This window comes from Schistocerca nitens, chromosome 4 (genome assembly GCF_023898315.1).
Source record: "Schistocerca nitens isolate TAMUIC-IGC-003100 chromosome 4, iqSchNite1.1, whole genome shotgun sequence".
In the NCBI taxonomy this organism is placed as follows: domain Eukaryota; kingdom Metazoa; phylum Arthropoda; class Insecta; order Orthoptera; family Acrididae; genus Schistocerca; species Schistocerca nitens.
In genome coordinates this window covers 883,024,768-883,043,741 of record NC_064617.1, presented here as the reverse complement: position 1 = coordinate 883,043,741, position 18,974 = coordinate 883,024,768, and the positions used below count along the sequence as shown (strand labels likewise).

The 18,974-nt window shown below is 40.1% G+C and overlaps 1 protein-coding gene across 1 annotated transcript in view; it reads right to left on the bottom strand.

Annotated features, from left to right (window-relative positions):
- Positions 1-17,693, bottom strand: part of LOC126253406 (histone deacetylase 5) — a 662,028-nt gene extending 644,335 nt beyond the window's left edge. The window contains exon 1 of the mRNA XM_049954707.1: positions 17,541-17,693. The gene's annotated coding sequence lies outside the window, so the exon portion shown is untranslated. The remainder of the gene's footprint in view (positions 1-17,540) is intronic.
- Positions 17,694-18,974: the final 1,281 nt, after the last annotated feature.

Below are 18,974 nucleotides of genomic sequence, written 5' to 3'. Positions count from 1 at the left end.
CTCTAGATCAGGACAGACTCCACTGTGATTCACTAGGTATCTCAAGGTTTGTGTTTCTTGGGTGGCGCAGAGGCTCTTTTATGGATTCCGGTTGAGGCCTGCAGTCTGAATATATTTCAGCATGACTAACAGCCGGTTTGGATGTTCTGCAAACGTCTTCAAAAAATCGGGAATGTCGTCCTGATAGCACAAGCACTTTGTTGGAGCAAGTTGTCCAGGATACATTCAAAGGTAGCTGGAGTGTTACGCTGTCCAAATGCATAATCTGAAACACAATGAGGATCTCAGGAAACATGAAGACAGTCTTTTCCCGGTCAGCCTTACAAACTTTGATTTGCCAGTAGCCTGCTGCTTGTCCATAGTTGAGAATTTCTTCGCTCCTTTCAAGTAGTCTAAGACGTCATCAGATATGGCAATGGACATCTTTTTTCGCGAATTCGTTTAGTTGTCCATAGTCGAGCATAAATGCCATGTGCCATCTTCCTTCTTCAAATGGATCACAGTAGAGGATCAAGGACACTCTGAAAGTTCAATGATGTCATCTTGCAACATCTTCTCCACTTCCTCCTAGATTATACATCGTTGAACCAGCGACACTCAATATGATGCTAGCTAATTGGTGGATGATCCCTGGTGTTTATACAGGATTTGAAAGCATCTGAAAACTGATGCAGGACACTTAAATCACTCGCTGTTGTTGTTCCTTCGTCAGGCAAGAGTTTATTGGCAATTTGATAGTAGCTTCCTCCCCTGCATTGTCTGTAGTGGTACTGGAGCACGATTCTTGATTGATAACACTAATCTGCCATTCCTGGACTTGTTCAGTAATCCCTACACAATACCTTTAGGGATGAGTTGTGGCTGCTAATGATAGTGACCCAAAGTCCTTCTTGACCACCTACAATGCTTATGGTCATTGCTGGCATGTATATTTCTTTTGAAAGCCTGAGCAGCTTTTAGCAATCGACAGAAACTTCGCAGTTTAACACAGCATATCGAGTGATGTCTGGAGTTCATCTCACTTGCTCAGATGGGTTGACAATTGATGATGACATCAATGAGATTTCGTGACATCTTGGTGACAGCTCAGGTTGCCATCTAATGCCAAATCTCTTCTTTCACTACATGCTATTTGAAAAAGGAGAAGTAGTGGTGGTCTTTCACAACTGCCATAGGGATCACATTTGGTTGTCAGTCATACTTCTTTTGTCCAATCTTTTTTTCTGTTGCATTGACTCTATGCTCAGTTGTTATGACATCCTTCATAAAGCATGTTTCCTGCAACTTCATTCATCATGTGTGAGATTTTGTCTGTTTCAGTCATATTTGGTTTCACTATATGGCATACAGCCAAAATATTCTGTATGTAGCTGTGTCGTTTCCCCATGATGTTGAGCTCTGTTTGTCAACTGTTCTTCTACCAAGTGGACTTGCCACTGATTGTAACCAAATGTTTTCTTCAGTTCAGCAAGGAATTTATCACAGACACTGAGCTTCTCTTCATTGTTCTTGAACCACTGCTGAGCTGTGCCATTCAAGTAAAAGTACACATCTGCCAAGCATATCACGTAATCTCAACTGTTGTATTTGGTGACTTGGTCGAATCCTTTCAGTCATTTTGTTGGCTTCTGACCAGCATCTCTGGAGAACACTGATAGATGACTGATCTGCAGCTGACTAACTGCTGGCTTGAAACCCAATGGACTCCTGAATATACAGATCATATGGACGATGTACTGCTTGTATTCTGGTTCCTGTCCATGTTGGCGAAGGCTTTTACACTGTCTAAGCGGAGCCACAGTGACTTATATGTTTTGAAGTAGCCAGCGTCTCCAACAGTGTCAAATCGAGATCATGCTCAAGTTCAAATGTAAAAGCAGGTAATTCATGAAATACAACACTTAGCACTGAAAGCATCTTTACTAAAAACACTGATGTACAGCCAGAACAAAGCTGATCTCCTGGATGCAGAGTGCAGCTGCTTATACAAACAACGAACATTCCAGAATACACAAAGTTTACAAATATAGATATTTCAAGAACCACCACAAATCATAAATACTAAAAAACAAATAATTGCTGTGGTTCGGTCTCAACTGGCAATCAACCAAGCAATGACACTAACCACTATGCATGCACCATAGCTTGCGGCAATATTAAAGCTGTTGATATCTTTTGTTTTTAACTCATGACAACATCAAAAACAACAGACATTAACCAAACTTCAACCTCCTAGGTGCATAGAATCTAGTCTATTACAGATCAGTATTTCACAATTATCTATATTACAAAAAATACTGTAAAATCAAAATTAATATTGCTGTCACTCAATTCTGTTTGCACAAATAGGACATTAAATATCATAACATCATTTTATCACAGGTTAAAGTTAACATCTGATACCAGTAGGTTCAATTTACCAAACTATATGCAATAATGCTCAGCAGATATAACACATTAAAAATATAACTGACCTTTTAAAACAAAATAGTGATATTTGTTATTGCAAAGAACAAGTGCGATCCCATACTGATGCTAGAGTGAAGGCTACAAAAGTTAGACTTAAGGCAAAAATCACAAGAAAAAACAATGATCACGCCATCTTAAAACAAAATTATATCATCAGCTTTGTAAAATATATAATTGATACATCTTTAATAGCTCAGAGGCTCTTAGGGGAAATTTCTTAATTGAAGTATTAAGTTTTCTCAAGATATGTTTGATAACTATTTGTGAGCTGTTGTTATCTACTGTCAAGTGTGCTTTGTGTACAAAACATTGAGAGGTATTTACAAAGTGAGGAACTGAGTATGTTGGTTGGCTGGTTGATTTGGGGGAGCGGACCAAAAAGCGAGGACATCGGTCCAATAGGATTAGGTAAGGATGGGGGAAGGAATCGGCCATGCGCTTTCAAAGGAACCATCCCGGCATTTCAGGGAAATCATGGAAAACCTAAACCAGAATGGCCAGACGTGAGTTTGAACCGTTGTCCTCCCAAATGCGAGTCCAGTGTACAAACCACTGAACTGAGTATGTTTGCTGCTGAATGTGTTAACACAAGAAGCTAACAATATGCTTTATTTTGAGAGTCTGATAATCTCATTCAAAACCTAAAGCAGGTGTTCATTAATTATTTCCATGTGTTTCTATCTATACCTTCTTCCGTGCTCCTTCTGCAGAAATTAACACTTCGTCATGTCAATCATGATATACTGAAGAATAATCCCCTATAATCCCATCAACTGTGTGTGTGTGCATTTAGCAGTAGTAGTAGTAACGAACAGAAATGTAATTCATATGTACAACCATTAGCATATTAATATCTCTAGTTTGTCAAAAATGGGACAGGTAAGCCACGATCCCAGCATTTGGCTGAAGTATTGTAGGAAAAGCATGGAAATCCAAATCATGCTTAGCTGAATGAAGATTGGAGGGTGCCTCCACCCTTCTGAATACAAGGCCAGTCTGTTTAAAACAATCCTACCTCATTCGGTTTCTCAATAGTGAGAGCTTAGAATCTATGCCTTGATTATTGCCTGTTAATTACTCTGCTAAAGGGTTGCGGACTCAGGGTGCATTTTGGCGCAACTATTATTGATTAATCCCACTAAGGAGTGCTTATAACTAGTTCTTCTTCAATGCTCCCTTCCGTTCCCAATACCTCGAGCCCTGCTGATAATTTCTCCTTCCTCTCCTGTGGAAGGGGCTTCCAATGTTTAGGGACTCTAGTTAGTGCGGTCCAAGACTCTACCATAGCAGAAAATTTGGAACGATCTTCTACCTCAAGATCAGAGATCCCAGCCAAATCTAAGTCCTTTAGTACTTCATTATGCCACAGACTTCCAATCTTGTAGCTTTTAACCAAGGAGAAGATTTTCTCAGTAAGACTTTTGTTGTTCATTCGTTGTAGGTGCCCAAAGAACTTGAGCCTCCTACATCGCACACGGGTGTTGGCTGATTCTAACTGTTGATACAGTTCAAAATTAGACTTCAATCGGTAGGTTCCATCTGGGAGCAATCTCGGGCCATGAATTTTTCTCAGAATACACCTTTCGGCTTTCTCCAGGTCATTCATTGTGCCTTTTCTGTTCATCAAGAGGGGCTCTGCGGCATACAGAAGCTGTGGTCTGTCATCAGTACTGTAATGACAGACCTTAGCATTCTTCGAAATACACTTTTTGTTGTACAGATTGTGGGACAGGTGGTATGCTGCGTTGAGTTTGTTACGACTTTCTAAGATGGAGGTGCCGTCTCTACCATTGGGGTGGACCCATTCACCAAGATAACGAAAGCAACTGACCCTCCCAATCATTCCATGTATAGTCTTCAAAGGGGTGTTACTGGAGTGCCGGTTCTCAATGTATTTGGTCTTGTCATATGATATTTGTAACCTGACTTCACCATTATCTCATGCAGGGCTTGAACAGCAATGACAGCATCCTTAGAGTTGTTGGTTAAGATTGCAATGTCATAAGTGAAAGCACGGCATCTTATCTTAATTCTTCAAGTCCCTGCTCTAATGGTAACTGGTTTGATTCCTAGATTCCACAGCATACATTCCCAGGTTTTGATGACTTTATCAAGCACCAGATTAAACAGAATGGGTGACTGACCATCACACTGTCGTACTCCAGTTTTGATGTTGAAACTCGGAGATAGTTCTCCTCTGAACTTCACCTTGGAGGTTGTATCCGCGAGAGTCTGTTTGATGAGGATGTGTGTGTTGTAATCCACACCTCGTTCTTGGGGTACTAAGAAGAGTGTTTGACAGTCAATGGAAACATAAGCTTTCGTAAAATCAACGGAAACCAGGATGATGTTAGTACTCCTTTTTTGTTTTAATTGGAGAATGGTTTTCATATTGAAGATCTGCTAAGTACAGAGCCTTGCTTGTCAGTTTCCGAACCACTGTGAAATTATTTCCAGTCCTCTTGTCGTTTAGTAGAGTTCCACTTCCTCCAGGCTGTGGCACGCTCATTAACTGCAAGGTCACATTCAGAATTCCACCATCTATGACATCGCTTCCTTCGAGGTTGTCCTAGGTTATTGGTCGCCTCGCTTGCAATGGACCTCAGTTGGTTCCAAAATTTCATTTCTTTTTGCATGATGTCAGTTTTAAAGCATTCTTTATTCTCTGCAAAGAATTGGGGATCAATCCTTGGTGGAATTGTGGTAGGACGTACCTTTCGATTAGGTAGTAGTCTGGTCTTTATTTGTGTGAAGAAATGGTCAGTGTCAACATTCCAATCTTTGCGTACTCTGACATTTATGATCCCTTTCCCACTCTTTACAATGACTGCAACGTGATAGATTTGAAATGATCCAATAGCAGCATTTGGTGCCTGCTAAGTGGTTTGGTATCTCGTCTTTCTATGGAATACTGTGGACATGATCTTCAACTGATACAACCTACACAGTTCAATTACGTGTTTCGGCGCAATATTCTAAAAACCGGCTAGCGGAAAATCGCAGCAGCGAGCGGGAATCTGGAAAGACGTACCTGCTCATACAATGGTTTCTCTAAATGACAATTCGCTGCCTCCAGGAAAAAAGGAAAGAAAGAAACCGATGGCAAGAGACAATTACATTACGTGGCTGTTCGTTATGGGAGGGTATCTAGAACGCGAACAATTTTGGGATTGCGTCAATGGAAAAATATCCGCTGTAAAAAATGTGAGCACAACAACAGGCGCCAAAATTATAGTTTCTGTACATCCATAGATATACATTCATTTGCAAAATACTTCTACTGCTAAAGAAGCGTGGAAAAATTTAATCCAATTGTACGAAGACATTGTTTGGCCTCTCGACGAATAGGATTGCTAAGGACACTGATGACAACCCGACTTCAAAATTATTCGTCCGTGGAAGAATATGTGTCAAAGATCATTTACACGTCACAAACATTAAATGACTCGAGTTCTGAAGTTAAAGAAAAATTTATTCGATGCGTCCTACTACCCAGACTACCAGACGAATAAACCTATTATTCTGAGTTTGGAAAATTCAAAACTTGCTAACCACGAGAGACTATAAAACAGCAACATTTGTGTAAGCTACAAACGACGGCGCGTGTAGTAAACCATCGACTAGCGACGCTGCTCTGAAAAGAATGACGTGTTACGTTCAAATAAACTGGAACAAGTACGAGCATCTGGCAAAAAATTGAAACAACAAGAGAAAAACTGATGGGAAAAACGTAGCTGCAGCTAAAAATAAACGGCCTTAATGATACGTTGACTGAGGCGCGTCAGCGTACATCGTGATATCCATGTGACGAAATAATGTTGAAACAGTGATACACTCGCAAGTTATAACAGCAAATGACAACTTACCTGTAAAATGGATAGAATCATCATATACAGATGTGCTTACGGGCAACAACAAAGCTACAACTGAAGTAGAGGATATTCTGCATGTACCTTAACTAAGCACAAATCTACAAGGCTCACTCCAAAAGAAATGCACACTATTTTTTTTTAATCCATCTTTTATTCTACATGTTTGAAAGTTTTACAGTGTGTAGATACATCCTTTAGGAACAATATTTTCTTTTCTCCACATAATTTCCATCCCTCTCAACTGCCTTACGTCATCTTGGAACCAGCGCCTGTATACCCGCACGGTAAAATTCTGGACCAAGCTGTTGGAGCCACTGTTTGGCAGCGTGCACAAGGGAGTCACCATCTTCAAACCTTGTACCACGAAGAGAGTCTTTCAGTTTCCTAAAGAGATGATAGTCACATGGAGCCAGGTCAGGACTGTAAGGCGGATGTTTCAGTGTTGTCCATCCGAGTTTTGTGATCGCTTCCATGGTTTTTTCATTGACATGTGGCCGTGCATTGTCGTGCAACAGCAAAACATCCTGCTTTTGCCGATGTGGTTGAACACGACTCAGTCGAGTTTGAATCTTCAGTGTCGTCACATATGCATCAGAATTTATGGTGGTTCCACTTGGCATGATGTCCACTAGCAAGAGTCCTTCGGAATCGAAAAACACCGTAGCCATAACTTTTCCAGCAGAAGGTGTGGTTTTGAGTTTTTTTTTCTAGGGTGAATTTGCATGATGCCACTCCATTGATTCCCTCTTAGTCTCTGGTGAAAACTGATGGACCCATGTTCCATCACCTGTCACAATTATTCCAAGAAATTCATCTCCACCATTCTCGTACTGTTCCAAAAGTGGGCTGCATACCGTTTTTCTTGTTTCTTTGTGAGCCTCTGTCAACATCCCGGGAACCCAACTGGCACAAACCTTTTTTAACGCCAACACTTTCAGTATTCTGCAAACACTTTCTTCCCCTATCCCAACGTAGTGTGACAATTGGTTCACTGTGATGCGTCTGTCAGCAGTTAACAATTCGTTAACTCTCTGCACATTGTCTGGAGTGTGTGCAGTACGAGGCCTGCCGCTGCGAGGACAATCCTCAATATTGCCGTGTCTGCTTTCATCACGTAACCTGCTTGCCCACCGACTAACTGTACTGCGATCGACAGCAGCATCTCCATACACCTTTTTCAACCTCTTGTGGATGTTTCCCACTGTCTCGTTTTCACAGCACAGCAATTCTATGACAGCACGTTGCTTCTGACGAACGTCAAGTGTAGCAGCCATCTTAAAGACATGCTGTGACGGCGCCACTCACGTGAACAGGTTGAACTAAGTTTGAAAACAAGCGGGAAGGATGTAAGTAATACAAAAAGCCCATTAGATTCTATTCTAAAGGGAAGGCTGTCGTATTAACGACAAATCCAAAAATGTAGTTACTAGTGCGTCATTAACAAATGGAATGTACCGGCTAGACTCACCATACGATCGGAATTTTGAAACAAAATCAATAGTGCAGTCAAACACTGCAGATTTGTGAAATAAAGGACTAGGTTATCTGCAGTCTAAAGAGATGCATGCACTACGCATAGGTCCAGCTAGTGGCATTTCGTGTGAGAGAGCAAGTAATACTTGCCACAGAAATTATCGAGCCATTACACTCAGACTTGTGTGGTCAGACGCAAACTACGTCAACTGGAGGAGCCATATAATTTCCTACTTTAACTGACGACTATTCCAGGAAACTTTTTATATACACTTTCGGGATAAAAATCAAGTACCACAGCTGACTCGAGACTTTAAAAACCGAACTGAAGGGAACGTGGGAAAAAGGATCTGCACTCCATGCACCAATAATGGAGAGAATGTGAGGATGATAATCTGATAAACGTTGTCAGGCGAGAACGAAACTCAGCGGCTAAGCGTTTTAATACAACAGGCGAAAACGCAAGAAGTCTGCTCTCCGAAACAAAATTTCCAAACAATAATAATAACAATAATCTGTAATAATAACGAGGCAACCAGCGCGAAATTTTCGCACTTTTATAGAGTTAAATAATGAGAGTAATAGAAATAAGTGTAATCGTTGGGATATATGTAGTTATGTGAATGAAGAGAGAAAAATATTTAACTCTCATTAACTGCTTGTAATTTCTAACTTTCGACAGTAATATCTGCATTTGTCTGTTGTTGAAGAGAAGATTGGTTCAAATGGCTCTGAGCACTATGGGACTTAACATCTGAGGTCATCAGTCCCCTAGAACTTAGAACTACTTAAACCTAACTAACCTAAGGACATCACACACATCCATGCCCGAGGCAGGATTCGAACCTGCGCGGTTCCAGACTGAAGCGCCTAGAACCGCTCGGCCACTCTGCCCGGCGAAGAGAAGATTAATGAGAATTACGAATATAAAATACAAAAACATAAATAAATGCGATCTGTATAGCTTAGAACGAAGTGTCGCTTTTTACCTAGTATAGCCTATCACTGAGTCCACAATAACCTCTAATTATATTTTGAGATTTTCATTACACTTTGTACGTTATTTGAGCACATTAGGCCGTGGTAACAATAAGTAAATCACAATTAAAGGCGACGATGACAAAAAAATTTCTTGTTTCGGAAAGTATATTCATTTAGAAAAGTCAGCTCGCCCAAAGGCCAGAGATAATGGACTACCGCAGTGGTCACGGTTATTATCTGTGACAAGCCGGTATACAAATTACCCAGTTAATAAGTACTTTAAAACAAATAAAATGATATTTGTAATAAGATAATATGAAAAAGGTGTCTATTATACGTTATTATTTGTTAGCTTCCTAAAATATTGGTATTAAGCTGGACATCCATGATGCCTTTTTTGCCTTTTGATAGTTAAAAGTCTTTTACGTTAAAATTTTCCGCAAATAGTGAGTTTTAACACAAAATCGGTCTGCAATGGCACAAGTCGATTAAAAAACCTGTCTAAAACAACAGTGATGATGATGATAATAATGTATGTAACACCGCTGGGTGCAAATCTTTCAACTGGACGCCACGGTGCCAACGGTAGCCGATGTAACCAGGCCGTCAGCCGTACAAGTTGAATCTGGGCCCGACGTTACTTCACTTAGGTGATCGGGACTACGGCACTAAAACACAAGACTCCTGAAAAAGCTTGGACAGGCAAGAATCAAATCTTCGATATCTCCAGTATAAATTAGAAACCGAGTCACAGAAACTAAGTCAATTGTTTATCCCACTGACAGAACAGGAGCAGAACTATGAGGTACATTCAAACGAAACCTGGTAAGTACGTCTACCTTTGCCTTACACCTAAGGTGGCACCACGTAACTGCGGGTGTGGTGGCGCCATCTATTGGTAGACAGACTGACGCGTGCGCACCGTTTGATGTTGTAAAGCGCCAGTGTGGTTTCACGCCGAAGAGAAGGTGTCACACAAGTTATCGTCCACTACCGAACATGCAAGCGAGTAAGCAGGAACGAGGAGTGATTGGATTTTTGGCGGCGGAGGGAATTGGAGGCCGTGAAGTGTATCGACGGATGAAGGGTGTGTACGATGAGTACAGTCTAAGCCGTTCAAGTGTTGTGGAATGGCGCAAACGATTCCCTGAGGGGCGCGTCACTGGAAGACGATGCTCGTCCTGGACAGGCTCATCGTGACATCACACCGGAAATGGTTGCGGAAGTGAATGCTTTAGTATTGTGCAACCGCAGAATCACCGTGGACGAGATCCATCGGTTACTCGGTATTAGCGTAGGCACCGCCCACACCATAATGCATCAACACTTGAAATTCCGAAAAAGCTGTGCGCAGTGGGTTCCCCACCAACTGACCGCCGAACCTTGCAATACTCGAATGGCGCTGTCTTTGAGTATCTGCAACGTTATCATAATGAGGAATACGGCTTTCTGTCGCGTATTGTCACAGGTGAAGAAACATGGTGTCACCACTTTGAACCGGAAAAGCAAGCGTCAGAGGAACCAGTGGAAACATGCGACTTCACTACCCCCAAATAAATTAAAGGCTGTGCACACCAGTTCTGGTAAGGTCACGATGTCCTTTTTTGACCACAAGGGCCCACTGCTTGTCGAGTTCCTGGAACGGGGAACCACCAAGGCATGTTGTCCGAAGCCGTAATCCTCCTGCATGATAATGCCCGCCCACAAACAGCCGATGCGGCGATGACGGTATTGCAGTAGTTCCGGTGGGAAACGCTGTAACATCCATCGTACAGTCCCGACCTTTCACCGTGTGACTTTCATGTGTTTGGACCTCTAAACCTATTCACGGGTATCGATTCGCAACGGACGACGAAGTGTGTGACTGGGTCTAGGCCTGGATCGACAGCAGCCTACTAGCTTCTTCAAGGATGGAATCGTCTGGCTAGTATTGCTATGGGACAAATGTGCCAACAGTTTTGTCGACTATTTTTGAGTGCCGGTATGTTTACTGTGTACAACTACATTTTTGAGTAAGGTAAGGCAAACCTACGTTTCTAGCATTTGTAGACTTAGAAAAAGTTTTGACAATGTTGACTGGAATACTCTCTTTTCGAATTCTGAAGGCGACAGGGGTAAAATACAGGGAGCGAAAGGCTATTTACGACTTGTACAGAAACCAGATGGCAGTTATAAAGAGTCGAGGGGCAGGAAAGGGAAGCAGTGGTTGGGAAGGGAGTGAGACATGGTTGTAGCCTCTTCCCGATGTTATTCAATCTGTATATTGAGCAAGCAGTAAAGGAAACAAAAGAAAAATTCGTAGTAGGTATTAAAATCCATGGAGAAGAAATAAAAACTATGAGGTTCGCCGATGACACTGTAATTCTGTCAGAGACAGCAAAGGACTTGGAAGAGCAGCTGAATGGAATGGACTGTGTCTTGAAAGGAGGATATAAGATGAACATCAACAAAAGCAAAACAAAGATAATGGAATGTGGTTGAATTAAATCGGGTGATGCTGCGCGATTTAGATTAGGAAATGAGACGCTTAAAGTAGTAAATGAGTTTTGCTATTTGGGGAGCAAAATAACTGATGATGGTCGAAGTAGAGAGGATATAAAATGTAGACTGGCAACGGCAAGGAAAGAGTCTCTGAAGCAGAAAAATTTTTAACATCGAGTATAGATTTAAGTGTCAGGAAGTCGTTTCTGAAAGTATTTGTATGGAGTGTAGTCATGTATGGAAGTGAAACGTGGACGATAAATAGTTTGGACAAGAAGAGAATAGAAGCTTTCGAAATGTGGTGCTATAGAAGAAGGCTGAAGATTAGATGGGTAGATCACATTACTAATGAGGAGGTATTGAATATAATTGGAGAGAGAGGAGAAATTTGTGGCACAATTTGACTAGAAGAAGGGATCGGTTGGAAGGGCATATTCTGAGGCATCAAGGGATCACCAATTTAGTATTAGAGGGCAGTCTCGGGACTGAAGACCACAACAACAACAACAACAACAACAAAATCGTTACCGTTACTGCCGGCCGTGGTGGCCGAGCGGTTCTAGGCGCTACAGTCTGGAACTGCGCGACCGCTACGGTCGCAGGTTCGAATCCTGCCTCGGACATGGATGTGTGTGATGTCCTTCCTAGGTAAGTAGTTCTAAGTTCTAGGGGACTGATGACCTCAGAAGTTAAGTCCCATAGTGCTCAGAGCCATTTGAACCATTTTTTCGTTACCGTTACTTTACAATAGTGATCGGACTTCATTTCAATGCCCGTTATAAATAAAAGAGTGAACTAGAAGAAATTGGACCGGAACATGAGATTATCGTATGATGATGAGTACTAGCTGCAATGAGGAATCAAGTACAGGAAAGCAAATAATGATAACGAGCAACTGCAACAACTTGAGCAAATACGAAAGTCATCAAGAATTCTACAGCAAAAGAAGCTTCATAACTTCGTAGCATATCACTCTTAACAGTCAACTGACTCTGACCCTCTGTCACTGGAAAAAGTAATGGCAGGCACCGATGGAAACTGAATGAAGGCAACACAAGAAGTGTTAAAATCTCACAAAGATAACGACATATGGGAGTCTGCCGTTTTACCTTCAGATAAGAAGTCAATAAATGCTAGTAATAAAACGTTGTACTCGGAAGCAAGGCCTGATCCATGACGAAAAATATGCACCAGTTATAAAATATAGCCCTAACTCATTCAGGTATTTATGTCGTGTGGCTACTAAACATGATCTTGACGTTTATCACCTGGGGGCGTCATGGCTTTTTTGCAAGGAGATTTACTAGAAGAGATTTGTGTAACAGTTCCAGCAGTCGAGTCGATCCAGGTATGAAGGCATGGAAAGATACTGGTATCAAAAAAACTATAAAAAGGCAGTGTATGGATTTAACCAAAGTGGCTGCTGCTGGAATATGAAATTGAGGGTCAATCGAAAGGTCTTATTCCATTTGTCTGCTTTGACCCGCGACAACTGTGTTGTGTTATACAATGTCACTGAGACACGAAGTGTTTGGTTGGTTGATTTGGGGGAGGGGACCAAACAGCGAGGTTTTCGGTCCCGTCTGACTAGGGAAGGAAGTCGGCCCGTGCCCTTCCAAAGGAACCATCCCGGAATTTGTCGGAAACGTTGTAGGGAAATCAGGGAAAAATTAAATCAGGATGGCCGGACGCGGTTTTGAGGAGTCGTCCTCGCAAATGCGAGTCCACTATGCCAACCACTGCGCCACCTCGCTCGGTCCAAGTGTTTGAAGTGGACTGTGTTTCCAGAGGGCGTCTTGGACTAAGCGTTGACACATTAGAAAGTGTCGGATGTTTATGCTTCTAAATTGTTTGTGAGGGATGGTCGTGCGACACTGAACTTAAGGCTGTGTGTTACCAGATTTTTGAATGTTATTTTAGTTACTAGCAACTAATTTGCTTTTGGTTTTCAGATTGTTTATTCGTCGTGTTGTTGATGGTTTGCAAGTTATTTTTTGTGTTTTTTTTTAGTACTACGTCGGCACGTCCTTGCAAGGAAATTTGATAGTTGTTCGTTGGTTGCTGCTATGGCGTCTACAATTAGGTTTATCCAGTTACATGGCCTCTTGGCGGAATTTGAGAAGTGTCAGCAGTGCGCGGAATTTATGAAACGGAGGGAAATCTCCACTTCTCAAACCAGGGACGAGTGTAAGAAATGGTAGGTTTCAATAATGGTTGTTTCTGGTTTTATTTGGTGTGTGTGTGTGTGTGTGTGTGTGTGTGTGTGTGAGAGAGAGAGAGAGAGAGAGAGAGAGAGAGAGAGAGATGTGCCAGCCAAGATTTGTCTGCTGACTTTTGGTGGTAAGTACGTTTTTATGTTTTTTAGTCTTTACTGCACGAAGTGTAGCGTGTTTTTTATATTTGTAATTTTCTTGTAGATGTGGGTATCTAAATTTATGTCGAAGCAGTTTTTTTATTTTTTATTTTTTAAAGATCTTGTAGTTTGTCTTGGCAACTGACAGCTAACTGTCGGTTCTTGGTATTCGATGTCTTCGTTGATCAAATTAAGTATTCGATTCCAGTTGTTTGATGTTTTTTTGTATTTTTCGGTTTATTTGCTTTTGTTTGTTTTGGAAATGTGGCATGATTCTTAAGTGTTGTTTATTTCGCTAGTCGTCACCCTAAAACTCCAACTTCCCGCAATCGTTACGTTACATTCACTTTATTGCCGGGGTGAAATAATATTGCGTCGTTTATATCTTTGTTTCGGGCGTATTTGGTAACACTATGTTCGTCATACTGTGTATTCTGGAGAAATGAGTGTCTGCCTTCACAGGTTAAAGCACACGAGAGAACTCGGATTTTCAGTATTGCCGAAATTAGACACAAACTTCAAAAGGTCAATGGCTGACCCTTGTGTCTATTATAAAAATCAAGGTTCAGGCATTCAATCGTTGTTGTTTATGTACATGATATGCTAACTTCCAGTAACAATGTGTGAAAGGAAGATTTTTGAAGAACAAACTTACAGCAAGATTCAAACTGAAAAATTTTCATGAAGTTACTGTTTACCTATCTAAATTACTAGGAACTGCAAAGAAGATTGTTTGTGGGTAGAGCAGATACACTACACGGAGCAAATTCTCAACTGATCCAGCATGAAAGAGTGTAGTCAGATATCTACACTTACGATATGAGTTCAGAACAAGAAAATATTAAGATCGATTGATTTGGAGGAGGGAACCAAATAGCAAGTTCATCAGTCCCATCAGATTAGGGAAGGGTGGGGAAGAAATCTGCAATGCCCTTCAAAGGAACCATTCTGGCATTTGCCTGAAGTAACTTAGAGAAATCACGGAAAACCTAAATCAGGATGGCCGGACACAGGTTTGAACCATCATCCTGCCGAATGCAAGTCCAGTATCCACTGTGCCACCTTGCTCGGTGAAAATATTAAGAATGTACCCTATCATGAAATTGAAAATCGACATGCGATTATCTGTTTAGATCGCACAGAACAGTGATGGCCTGGCAGAGTAAGAAACAGAGATTAGAATAAATGCCTTGCTTACTCAAGTACCTTTTGTGTTGCTGTGGTGCAACTATGTCTTTACTCCATGTAATATACCATGCAATAGTTCGTATTGCAGTTTTTCCATTGTTAAAATGCATGTAGTGAACAGTTATATAGGCCTACAGTTTTTACAAAAACATGACTGCAGTTACATGAGATTAAGGACATTAAAGTGAAGCAGTAGTAGAGAAGTGAGCGAGAAAGGGTTGTAACCTATCCTTGATAATATTCAATTTGTACATTGAGAATGCAATGAGGGAATTAAAAAACAATTTGGGCAAGGAATTAAAGTTCAGGGACAAGAAATAAAAACTTTTGAGATTTCACTGATGACACTAATTCTGACAGAGACTGCAAAGAACCAGGAAGAGCAGTTGAACAGAACGGATAGTGTCTTCAAGAAAGATTATAAGATGAGCATAATTAAATGTAAAAAAAGGGCATAATAGAATGTAGTAGAATTAAATCAGTCAGTGCTGAGCGAATTAGATTTGGGAATCAGATACTAATCGCAGCAGATGAGGTTTGCTATTTGGGCAAGAAAGTAACTGATAATGGTTGAAGTAAAGAGGTTATGAAGTGCAGACTGGCTACAGTACATCAAATTAGCAGCCAATGGAAACAAATGTATTTGCAATCTTGTCTGTAGTACAGTTCATTGATCAGTATGGGTTGTAAAATAAAATCAAATTTCTATCTTTTAATATGTAAAGGAAGACTTTCAGGAAGATAGGCCTGCAGATATAAAACTTCCAAAGAAGTCAAAACTACCATCTGACAATGGGCTCAGGCCTGAAATTTGTGATGGTAAAATGAAAGCAATTTAAAAATCTCTGAGGCATCAAGGAATGATTAGTTTGGTACTGCAGTGTAGTGTGGGGCATAAAAATTCTATGGGTAAACCAAGGGATGAATACATTAAGGAAGTTCAAATGGATGTAAGATGCAGTAGTTTTTAGGAGATGAAGAGGCTTGGACAGGATAGGCTATTGCAGAGATTTGCAGCAAATCAAACTTCGGATAGAAAACAACAACAATGTGTTCAATAAATGTTCTTCATTCCAATCGGATACCACCTGTAAATTACTCTGTCAACAATACTTATAAATTATGGATTCTTCTACAGTTGTTACATTTCCTTACGGGTTAATTCAATGGATCTTGGCACAACTGTATCAGTGCAGAGACGTTCTTTCTTTTACAGAAGTGGTATATAGATCTTTCTTTCAGAAGACAAATACAAAACCAATAATTTTATTCTAAATATATTGTTGGTCTTATAGAGCCACGTTATATGACTTATCACAGCAATACATAGAAATAAATAACAATTTTCCTGGTTTCAGCTGAATCACCACTCACACTGTCTAACCTATACTACGACAAAATCTTTTAATTAACTGTTGTAACCAGTTTAGTACGCCACAATAGAGGCTTATACCAGAAATGTGCTTCCAGTCAACAATAAGGCCCATGGTGGCATATTGTCTGACAAACATTATGAGTTTAATACTAATTTTTAAGCAATATGGAACCTGAAAGACGCATTCAAACTATTCCAAATAATTTAATTTCTATGGTTACCGAAGTTACATATCATACTTACAATAACTATTGTAATGCAGTGATTAAATCGTTTTCTGGCAGCACAAGAATTCTTATCTTTACATATATTTATGTTTAGCACTTATCATGCCTTCATATTTCAAACACCACATCCAAGAAGCCCATTTTTGTGACACTGAACATTTAATATAGCCTATTTTGGTAATACACGAAGGCAATAAAGAATACCCACTAGCACATGACTACATAACCTTTTGCACATTAACTACACTGATTGTCAATCCAGAATGAAAAACGGCAGCAATGTTTTACCCTATCCATATACAGCATCGCTTGGAAGTATTCTTCTTTCTATAAAAATTAAACAATGATATCTCTTTTGTTAAGCATTGTTACCCAATGTTTTCCAAACATTCACATTTGTGCTGTAGTAGCGATTTCGAATGATGGTATGATTTATAAAAACAGCTGATTAGTCTAACGTATGACGGAAGCCCTGGAATTTAAACGTTTAGAGTAGAAGACCGCGCCCATTAATATTTCAATTGAGGGATAGTCAATATCTCTCTTAGCTTCTCAACATACGCAAACTACAACAGAGACAAAGGTTTAATAGGCTAATCTAATGTCACAAATGGATAACGTTTAATGCTTCCGTGTAAATTCCGTGTCATTTCAAATACCAATCTGCAGCTTCTATCCGCTAAGTGTACGACAGATTTCACGGCGAACGATGCCACCTGTTTACAACGCCTCTCTAAAAACGCCCAGTGTATTAAATATACCGAATCGATGAGTATATTGTGCAGTCTTATTCAACATATAATCTTTTTACTTTATTAAATGACGAACAACTGCATATTACTATTGTTTACTGACACATACTGAGTGAAAGCAATTTGTAAACAAGCATTCACTAGCTGTATTTTAACAACGAACAAATTAGTTAATCTGCCTTCAAAAAGTATAACATTCATAAATTTGAGAAATTAATCCAATAATTATAGTAATTAATTAGGAAAACTGGCAAAAAAAGACTCATGACCAGTTTCTTAAAACGGGAGTAGATTAAATGTCGCAACAAACTTCCAGACGTTCATTTTTTATTAGCTATGAAATAACAAGCGGTAAATTGGAATTCATACCTACGATGTCAGTATGGCAACTCCACGCTTGTCGACTTTCAGGTGTAAATCCAGAAAAAAATTACGAACGATTATCCACTTCGAAACTACAAAGCTGTTTTATCACTAATATCCACAATAAATACACAAGCACAAAAACAATTCTATGCCGTTGCCAACTACTGCCCTCTATACTCAGGAAATTAATCGAACAGAAGAGCCAACATACTGGAAATAAATTATTATTCTTCAAATTACTTTAGTACAATGAACATACTGAATTATTTTAGAGTCAGCACACATTTCATATCTAAACATGAATTTTCGCCTTAAACAAACAGGTCAACAGAAATACGGGTGACATGACTGACATTATTTTGAATGGTGATTACTCTGAGCACCAGCTGAAACCAAAGAATTGGTACTGTAGAAACTGCGCAACTTGTGACAAGTAGTAATGGAATGCAAAAACTGAATATTGTTTTGAAGGTTCCTGACTTTACGTCACAGTGTGATAACTGCGTATTAACGCACGCACACTTTACAGTTAACCTAAAAAGTTAAAAATGCCATTGGATTGGATATTCGGCAGTAGGAAGAAAAGTGAACAAGAGCAATCCGGCCAGGATTCACAGGCGAAACGAGACGATGGTGAAGACGATTTCGTTATGCTTTCACAGTCGTTGGCATCTCAGTCATCGGATACTGGAGGACCACACCTGCCCTATTCACTGGCGCCTGTATCAACTTCTGTCGCACGGGATAAGCACCAACAAGAATCAAGCCGTCAACAAGAACCAAGTCAGCAGCAGCAAAGTTTGTTGCACGGAGTGCCGTTTAAGTTGACATGCAGTGGTTCGTTCGAAGACGTGGAGTCCATTACAACATTACACGTGCGCACAACTCAGCACTTGTCATTTATTAAACAACTTCTGAGTTCGAACTCTTTTGAGTACACTTTTTCACTAGAAGACGGCGTTGTCAGGCAATAGCTCATATGTAAAGCTGTGGTAGCCTGCCAGTCACGTTTCATTTTAAAAACAGTCATCATTTCAATGACGCATTAATGTGATTTGTATATGATGTTGTTAGTAACTGAATGTATTTCAGATGGAAAAATAGAGGAAGAGTCTAAAATAGACCACATTATCTTTTGCTTTAATGAAGACTGACTCCATGAAGTTATGCAATATGAATCTTAAGTATCCCATAGTTTACGAGTATTGTGATGTAGCTCTGTTCTAATTGTTATACTCTTCTATCGATCCAATATGATTCCAGTGATAAAGAATACATTTTTTCACACCATGTAGTAAGGAAATTGTTCATAATGTAGCCAAACATCTGTGTGTACACCTATGAAGAATCGTCAAATATATATTGTTTGTACTACTCTTTTTAAAGATGCTGGGAGATTGTTTTAATTTATCCATCCACATGTGAGCATTTTAGTAC